An 8792-nucleotide genomic window follows, 5' to 3' on the forward strand; every position below is an offset into this window, starting at 1 on the left:
TAGAAAGAATAAATTCCATCATACGGAGGATTCAAATGGCTTTTCAGGAGCAGAAAAAGTCCCGGCGCACCTTACAGTGCAATATGAGTTTCTTGAGTTCTAATGAGAATGTGTGCTTAAAGAACTGGCAATAATTGAATTTGAGGTTTAATATATGCATAGTCAGACTAAAACCTTGAAACAAAAAAGTCAAATGTCTATTCAAAGTGCTAGAATGACAATCACAAAGGACTGAGACCCAGCTCTTGACGGATTAAAAATGACAAATGCACATTATTTCCCTGCAAGGCTCAACTGTTCTACAAGAACATGAAAGGAAAAGAGCATTTTTGGTGTCAGACTCTTGGTAATTGCCCGAGTCCCATGCTGTCTCCCTCTCAGAGAGCCCTGTCTGCCGGAGAATCTTACTAAGAAAAGAACAAATAAGGAAAAAGGAAAGGGCAGTACGTACAGAGGCAGCAGATTCTTTCTGGCAGTCCCGTTTAGCAGCTTCCTGGCGTTCTCAAAATCAACAGAAGAATCAAGAAAGGTAAGGGATTTACTGCAGTTTTCATTTCTGTATCCTTAATTGGCAGATTGTAAATGAGTTATCCTGGCTGATGGATAACTAGGGGACATAATCCAAATGCGTTCTGCTTTTTCCTCGATGTTTTCTGGTTCTGTCGTCATCGCCGTGGCAGTAGAATTTTTCCTGGAGCAAAATCAGAACGGGTCAGTGAGCCTTTTGGACGCCAAACCTGTAAAATCTCCCGACATACTTAAACCTTACGGCTACTTTGCACTTTGTTGTATGCAATAAGCCAAGACCGGGCAAGTCATTAGGTTTGATTATTGGTAAAGGAATATACATATTAAATGTACCATATCTTAAACTACCACAACAATAATTCACACTCCTGTTTAATGGTTGTGTCTCTACCAGCTACAGAGTCGCATTTTTGTCTCATTTTTCTTTGCAAAAACACCTCAAACTCAGTCAGACTGGATAGATGGCATTTGTGAAGTCTTAGCTAAAGATTTTTGATCAAATTTAAGTCCGAGCTTTAACTGGACCATTCTAACACATGAATATATTTCGATCTAAAGCATTGCACAGTAGCTGTTGCTGTATGTTTAGGTGCTGGAAGTTGAAACTCTGCCACAAACTGAAATCTTTTGAAGCTTCTAACATCTCTGAAGTCTTTCTTTCACATTAAAAATCATCGTAATGGTCAGAAAGCTCATATTCTTTTAAACAGCAAGATTACTCACCTGGCCTGCGATGCGATTGTGCAAATGTTGCACACAAAACTAGGCAGGGCTTTTAAATAATACAGTTGTATGTCTAAGTGACTGACAGCAGTAGGAGAACAAGGATGAGAGTTTTCTGAGTTCTTTTAAAAAACTGATTTACCAATCAGTTTAAAGAATGCTGTGGTTAGAAACTTGATCTGACGCTTGTGATCAGCCCAGAATATAATTTTGTCAGTGAGGGAAAGGAAGTGTATTTCTGTTAGTTGAATATTCCGTAATAACACATCTTCGATTTGAATTGGTTGTACAAAGACCTAAAAGTTTTTGGTTCTGGTACTGAAAATAGTTCATTATTGTTTTTATTTCCATCCATCAGCAAGACTGATGGATGGAAATATCAGCAGCACTGATTGACCAATCAGTGGCAGATCAATAGAAAATCTGGAAATACATTCATGCTTAAGTTGAACCTAAATAAATAGATTAAAAAACGATGAGAGCTTTAATAACTTAGTTGAAATGCATTTTTAAACTCTTCAATTGCTCTATAGGATGAAAAACAAAAAGTAAAACACTATTAATATTCTTGTCTTTGTAAAATGGTTAAATGGTTCATGTCTGTGTAAAATGTTCCACTACGCTAACTGGTTAGCTTAGCCGTTGTGTTGTCCGGGCTGTGCGAGGAGCTCAGGTACATGGAGAGAGCATGTTAGTCCCTGCAGAATCAGTCCTGCTGTAAGGCAGTAGTGCTAACCACCGAGCCTCCACCCAGCCGCCTCCAACATCACCGGATTAAAACCGATACAATCCAAAGCTTCATGCAGTTTTTAAACTCTTACATTCCATTTAGCCTGAGGGCAGGCGAAGGTTTGTAATGGGACTGGTGTGATGGCTTTATTTGACAGCGACAAGCTCGGATCGACAGCACACACACACAAACACGCACATGTGACTGTCATTGCGACTGCTGTGCAGACAATCAAAATGTTGATGTTAGAGGCTGGCACAGTGACGGTGGCTCCAGATAAGATGGAGAGCTGGAAACGCTCCAGGCTTTCCTCTGATCTCTAAAGACTTTGGACAACCATCGCTTCTCTGCTCACCTCCATGTTCTCTCCAAAACATCGACCCTCTAAAGTCCATGTTTGTCTTGGGGAGGCTGTTAAAATACTTTTTATGTATCTGTTTTCAAGAATGCCTGGACAGAAGCTGTGGACACGGGTGGCTGTACTGGCCCCTCCTGGTGCTAACGGTGATGGCAGCCGTAGGAGGGAAAGCAGAAAAACAAGGTGATTACTGCAACCTGTCAGCACACTTGTGTTATAACGAAGCAATTTGGACCGAGCAACTTCAAATTAAGAAATACACATGCAGGGCTTCCACTTCCTGGTGATTAATTTACCAGGGCACAACTTAAAAAAAAAAAAATCCCCAAAAAGTTTTAGGTTGAAGTAATTGGTCTCTTGTGAAAGTTTACAATAAATCGTAATTTGCAACAAAGCGGAAATAAGTCTGAAACGTTCCTCCTGGGAAAGGAAATAAATTTAAGCTGGTTTAAAATTAGAGGGAAAAAGTTTATTTGCATTGGAAATTAGTGCAAAAACCTGAAGCAATTACAAAAATACAACAGAGGAAATTAATGTTGTTTTTATTTTCATTTTAAAACATGAGCATTAAAAACATTGTCTTAAGAAGAAAGTTAGAGATGAACAAGGAGAACTTCAATCTTGGATAACTTTTTGTAAAAAAAAAAAAGTCAAAGAACATCTTTTTTTTGCTAAAAATAAAACAAATTAAAAGCTGAAATAAGTGCATTTATTTGGAAGGGATATGGACAAAAATATAAAAATATACAATTTAAAAACTACTTACTTCAAAACTATAAATGAGACTTGAATCTGATTTCTCCTGCTTTGTTGCACTGTGCCACAAAATAATTCAGACGAGAAGCCACTCAGAGTTTAGAATATCTGCGTCTCCAAAATCTGTTTATTCGTACAGGAAAGAAGGAACGCAAATCTGACTGTGGGGATTGGCAGTGGAGCGTGTGCGTCGCCAACGAGGGCGACTGCGGCTTGGGCACCAGGGAAGAGACGCGCACAGGAAACCGACTGCAAGCAGACCATCAAGACCCAACGCTGCAAGATCCCCTGCAACTGGGAAGAAGAAGTTTGGAGGTGAAATATTTCTTCTTCAGAGTCCTAGAAATGTGGACAGTTTTGTTAGCATCAGTGGAAAAGACATGTAAAGCCTACAATGGATTAATCTTTAATTGCAGAAATGTTATCTCACGCCAATACATTTAGAAAAATGCAATTATTACTTTGCGCACATTTATTCAGTTCTTGCTGAGAAATAATTGCTTTTAAAAAAATAATTGCTTACAATTCTGCTGTTACTACAAGGACAGGAATAGTGGATCCAAATCTAATAAGATTATGAAAAAAGGCCCTTAAAAGAGGGCCCTGAAGTGCTTTCCCACAAAATTATTCGTTTTACCTGAGCAAAGAAATCAATTTGCAGTCCCAGCAGAGTTTTTTTTTAGACCTTATAATATTTACAGTTATAAATCAGAATATGTTCTGACAGGCTGGGGAAATTGTAAAAGTCATAGGCTACCTTGGGAAATTTGGATCAACTTAGTTAAAGTAAAATATAAATTTAAAAATGCCTCAGTAAGAATTATACTTTAAATTAACTTTTGATATTCAGCTATTTATTTCAAGTATTTTGGTTTTTGTATTTTATTGTGTCTGTTTTTTCTTTACTCCTTTTTTGTATATTCCTTAGATTCCCTTTTTGTTCATTCTTGTCATCCATTTGTTTTGTTGCTTGTTGGTTTTTTACCTCTCACTCAGCTGCAGCCGTCCTGGTGAATAAACTCAACTGGTTCTAGTTTTTCTAATTACCTCCACAGCTTTTATGAACTTCCTCTTCCTCAGTTCCTGCTGTTTGCTATTGCACGTGTTGTCCTATATGCGCCTAATCGCTGGGTCCTTTCATGTTTATGTCTGTAAATAGTAATAATAATCATCATAATAATCTGCTGTTATCTTGACTTATTGTTCATCATTCAGAACCTACTATGACATTATTAAGAATACTAACACATTGGCCACAAGGGATTTTTGTTTGTATTTTCTGCTGAATTAATTTTCTGTTGATTTTTATTTAGAGAAAATACAAGCAAAATATAAGATTTTTTCTTTTAAAGGCTTTTTCCACAACCTTTTACTTGTGTTGGCATCAAATCTAAAAATTGTGGAGAAAAAACCAGCTTAATATTCATAGTATTTTAGTTATTGACTACCGTACCCAGAGAATTCCACCCTTGTACAAGTACATGATTTCCATTTGTTGCTCCACTCCTCCTCATAATCCATTGTTGCGTGTCATTCAGACAAACAATGGCCTCATTTTCAGAACAGGAATGCATAAGCTAGCTAATTAGAGGTAGAACAGAAATGTCTGCTGAGAATATGATACATTGTCATGGAAATAACCATCCAACATCGTCATTGCCAGCACAACAGAGTAGCAGGCATTGTTTTTACCTTGTTTGTGGGGGCGTGTAAATGGAACCACCATGAATAGGGTTTGCAGGTTCATAAATCTCTGGACAAATTTTGTCAATCCACAGTGTCGCCGCTGTGGAAGGCACATTCATTCACCTTTTCATAGTTCTAGCTCATCTAAACAGCAGTTTCTAAAGCGGAATTTGTCCAACACATCGTTTTTACACCAAGGGAGATCTCGGTGTGAGATTTCTGAAGCTGAAATCTCTTAACAGTGACAACCTTGGGGTGACTTTTGTTCCAAAGTAAAACCTGTAAGGCTTTGCAAGCAAACCATCAGAAATGAACAGAGTAGCAAATGTTTTGAAAGGATAGCACGAAGTTACATAGATCCAGACTTCAGAGGAAGGTTGCTTGAGAAAATGAAGTGGATGTAGATCAACATTCCCATGTTTGTGGTAAAGTCGCTGCAGTTACTGGATCTATGATAAAAACCAGTGTGTGGCACTGGGGTCACCCCAGCTGGAAGGCCTGTCAACATGGCAGCATCCTGACCTGGAACGTTTGCAGCTCTGTTCAACACAGCTCTGATGCTGTCACTTTGACAAAGTTTTGTCCACAGACACATTTGGATTTTAAAGGTTTTTTAAAACAACTTGGCCTGAACTGGAAGTGCCTGCAGGGTCAGGATTTACCATTATGTTAACGGCCACACACATACAGAAGGTGAAACTATCACCACTTACTCTGATATACTACAACATTCCAGTCCTGCTTGCACAAAAAAAATACATTTGGTGTCAGCAATTCCACCGTGGAGCCTGGAGCAGCATTTAGATTCTGTGCTGGCTAAGCAAATTATTCTCGTCAGAGTGTAATATGTGCAAAAGTTTTAAACCATCATAATTTCTTTTCATTGTGCCTTCAAGGGGTGGTGGTTTCCTAGATGAATGAACCCCTAGGAAAGTCTTATTTCAGATGGGCTTCGGCCTTTTAAGGCTAACGCTAGTCACTTTAAGTTCTTCTGCATGCATAATCAGATACGACAGAATGAAAAGCAAAAAAAAACTTGTCTTTAACCTGTCTGACAATGAAAATCTGAACTTAATTTATTAAACAGGATCTCCAAAACTGCAGTTTAAACCTGCATTTTCCGAGATACTGACCAGCTGTCAGGCCATTGACATTTTACCTTTTGTCAAAATCACTCCAATGCAAAGGCTGGTTAATTTTTTTATTTTAACATATCAGCTTGAGGAAAAGTCGTTTACAAAGGAGCAGCGGCAAAAATATAATCAGTTTTATTGACTTTCTGTCCGTTTTAATCAACATATTTACCATTTAAAACAAGCAGAACATCTCATCTTACCCCTGTTGGCCTATTTGTTATAAATATCCACTTTATGTTTTTGCTTTTCTTTTATTAGATATTTTATTGCCTTTTTTATTGCCTGCTGTATGGCTGCTGTTTTTTATTTTTAAGCTACAATTGACATTTAAAGTTTTTTAAAAGTACAACACGACATAAAGTCAAAAGAGGTAGCTGTTAATAATTCTGCAGAGTCATTGTTTTTCACTAAGTGAACCCAAAGTAAGGAGTCACCTTTGGGACTACTGACAGAGGTTACAAACACTCTCATTGCATCGTACAGAGAGAAACCGCTCACACAATGCACCGCAGCCACTCTATGAATTTTAAGAACAAAGTTTAAACTTAATGATATTTATGTATTCCTGGTTTGTATTTTTTTGTTAGATATCTATGAATATAAAGTGAACACAAACTTCCTAACCCCAACATTTAATTATATACATATAACAAACATTCATTCATAGACTTCAATTTCACTTTTTATGATATATAATAGTTAAAAGAAGATAATGGAATTCTTTTTAATTTGAGATTAGATCAGCAAAGCTAAATAATTACATGCAGAGAAAAGGTTTATTACTCACTGATTTAGAGGCAGAGGTATAGAAACTCTTTGGCACAACAGAAATATTAAAGTACTTGTCAGAAAACTGTAGAAAAAACATTTGCATTCATATTTCACATTCATGAAGGTAAAATAAAGAACTATACGGGCATGTAAAGTACAACAAAAGTACTCAACAAATCATATTTAATATTTTCAAACCTTTAATTCATTTCTTCATTGAAAAAACAGGCAGCGTTATGAAGCATATATTCAGAAATAGTAGTGTATCTTTGGCAATATCTTTGATTTAAATGATGGGTATAAGATACAAAAAGGGTGTAAAGTATTTCTGATTTCTTTTCTTAGAAACTGAGCATGATCCTGCCACCACAAAGTTTTTATAAATGGTAATATGACAAAGCAAATGTATGACAGAAGATGCCCTCGCTTAGTAGAGACCATAATTATGATGCTGCCTCCACCTATCTCTATGGTGACACTGGTGGTGGCAGCGTCATGCTGTGGGGAGGATTTTCATCGCAGAGACAGGGAAGCTGTTCAGAGTTCAAGTGAAAGCTTTTACAAGATCTAAAAGACTTGAGCTTCGGAAGGACGCCATCTTTCAGTCGTAAAATGACTGTAAATAAATTACTCTCTTTTCAATTCATGTCTTATTTTGGCTCTGTGAAAGTTCAGAGCTAAATGAATTTGAGAATCTAGAGACTAGGACTTGAAAACTGATTTCTCCTGAGATAGTCTTCTGAGCTATTATGCAAAAAAAAATAATAATACATAAATAAAATAGGAAGAAAAACCTCTGTGTCAAAATGTGCAAAGCTTATAGAGACAAACCCAGAAGAACGGCAGGGGCATCTAAACGAAAATTAAACGATTTACAGATTTCCTCTCAGTGTACATTTTTGCACTATTTAAAAAAAAAGTCAAAAGTTCTAGAGGTGTGAATACCTTTACAACCCAGCATTTTGCACGTGGCACTTCAGAATGTCGCACAGCTTCCTGATAAATTCGTACAAGGTGGGATATCTCTGTCTGTCTCTGACATAAATTATGGTTGTGAGGGGAACACGGCTTTCAAAGTTGGTTGCTCAGGAAGTCCCTGTTGGATTCCTGCAACAAAGGCCCTGTCACTCCCTCTCTCTGCTCTCCTGCCCTGCGCTGCCTCGCCTCTCCTCTCCTCCGCCCTGCCCCCCGCTCTGATGAGCACTCTGGGATTTCGGCTGCGGTGACACGGCCTTTCATGTGAGAGGAAGCTGACGAATGAGTGTCACAGCCTCAAGGGAGCCTGGCTGACTGGCAGCAAAATAATGCAAGAGGAGAGATGAGAAGCTTGGCCTTATAGAACACAAACCACTTATGTGCACACTGCGCACACACACTCCTCTGTAAGCCCACTTTTACAACACACAGCAGCTAATGGCATTTTCAGAAGCAATCTTGCATCTTTAAATGGTCCCTCAATATTTGCTTTCATAGAAAGAGGCTTCACAGGGCTGTAGCTATAGATTTCATCTGTGTTATTTCTCCAGGTGGAGCCAGGTTGCTTTTGATTACATCCATCTGTTGTTAGGTTTCATCATATAGCAAATGTAAGATCAAAACACAGAGGTCCCGTCTGCTTCTGCACTGGGAATCATCTTTTGTTGTCGAGAAGAGCTCACGAGGTCACTCTGGACCAGTTACTCATTAAGCAGCCATTAAACACAAATCCATGAGCTCTGAGAGGTTCTTTCAATCAAATTCATTTTATTTTACCAGATTTTCTCCCTTACTTGCTCTTTGAAATGTTGAGATCCGATTCCTGCGTTTTGCTTCAGGGGAATGCAAGTACGAGTTCCAGGGACTGGGGGGAGTGTGACCTGGCGTCGGGGAAGAAGAACAGGACCGGGGTACTGAAGCGAGCGCTCATGATGCGACCTGCACTGCCACCGTCACGGCGACCAAGCCATGCGGAAAAATTTCCAAGCCCAACTGCAAGGTAAGCTGGGGAAGCGAAGAAATGATTGCTGGATAAAATGGGAGCCCTCGCTGGACACGATGAGCCTGTCAGAAGCTATAATGATTCTCAGAAATCATGTGGAACAAATGTCTGTCTCTGGCAGAAAAA

At 38.5% G+C, this 8792-nt stretch overlaps 1 pseudogene; it reads left to right on the plus strand.

The window, feature by feature from the left end:
* Nucleotides 1–2427: 2427 nt before the first annotated feature.
* LOC130911623 (pleiotrophin-like) lies at nucleotides 2428–8663 on the plus strand (annotated as a pseudogene).
* The last annotated feature ends 129 nt before the right edge of the window (nucleotides 8664–8792 follow it).

The sequence above is a fragment of the Corythoichthys intestinalis genome, unplaced genomic scaffold (assembly GCF_030265065.1).
Source record: "Corythoichthys intestinalis isolate RoL2023-P3 unplaced genomic scaffold, ASM3026506v1 HiC_scaffold_71, whole genome shotgun sequence".
Taxonomy (NCBI): Eukaryota; Metazoa; Chordata; class Actinopteri; order Syngnathiformes; family Syngnathidae; genus Corythoichthys; species Corythoichthys intestinalis.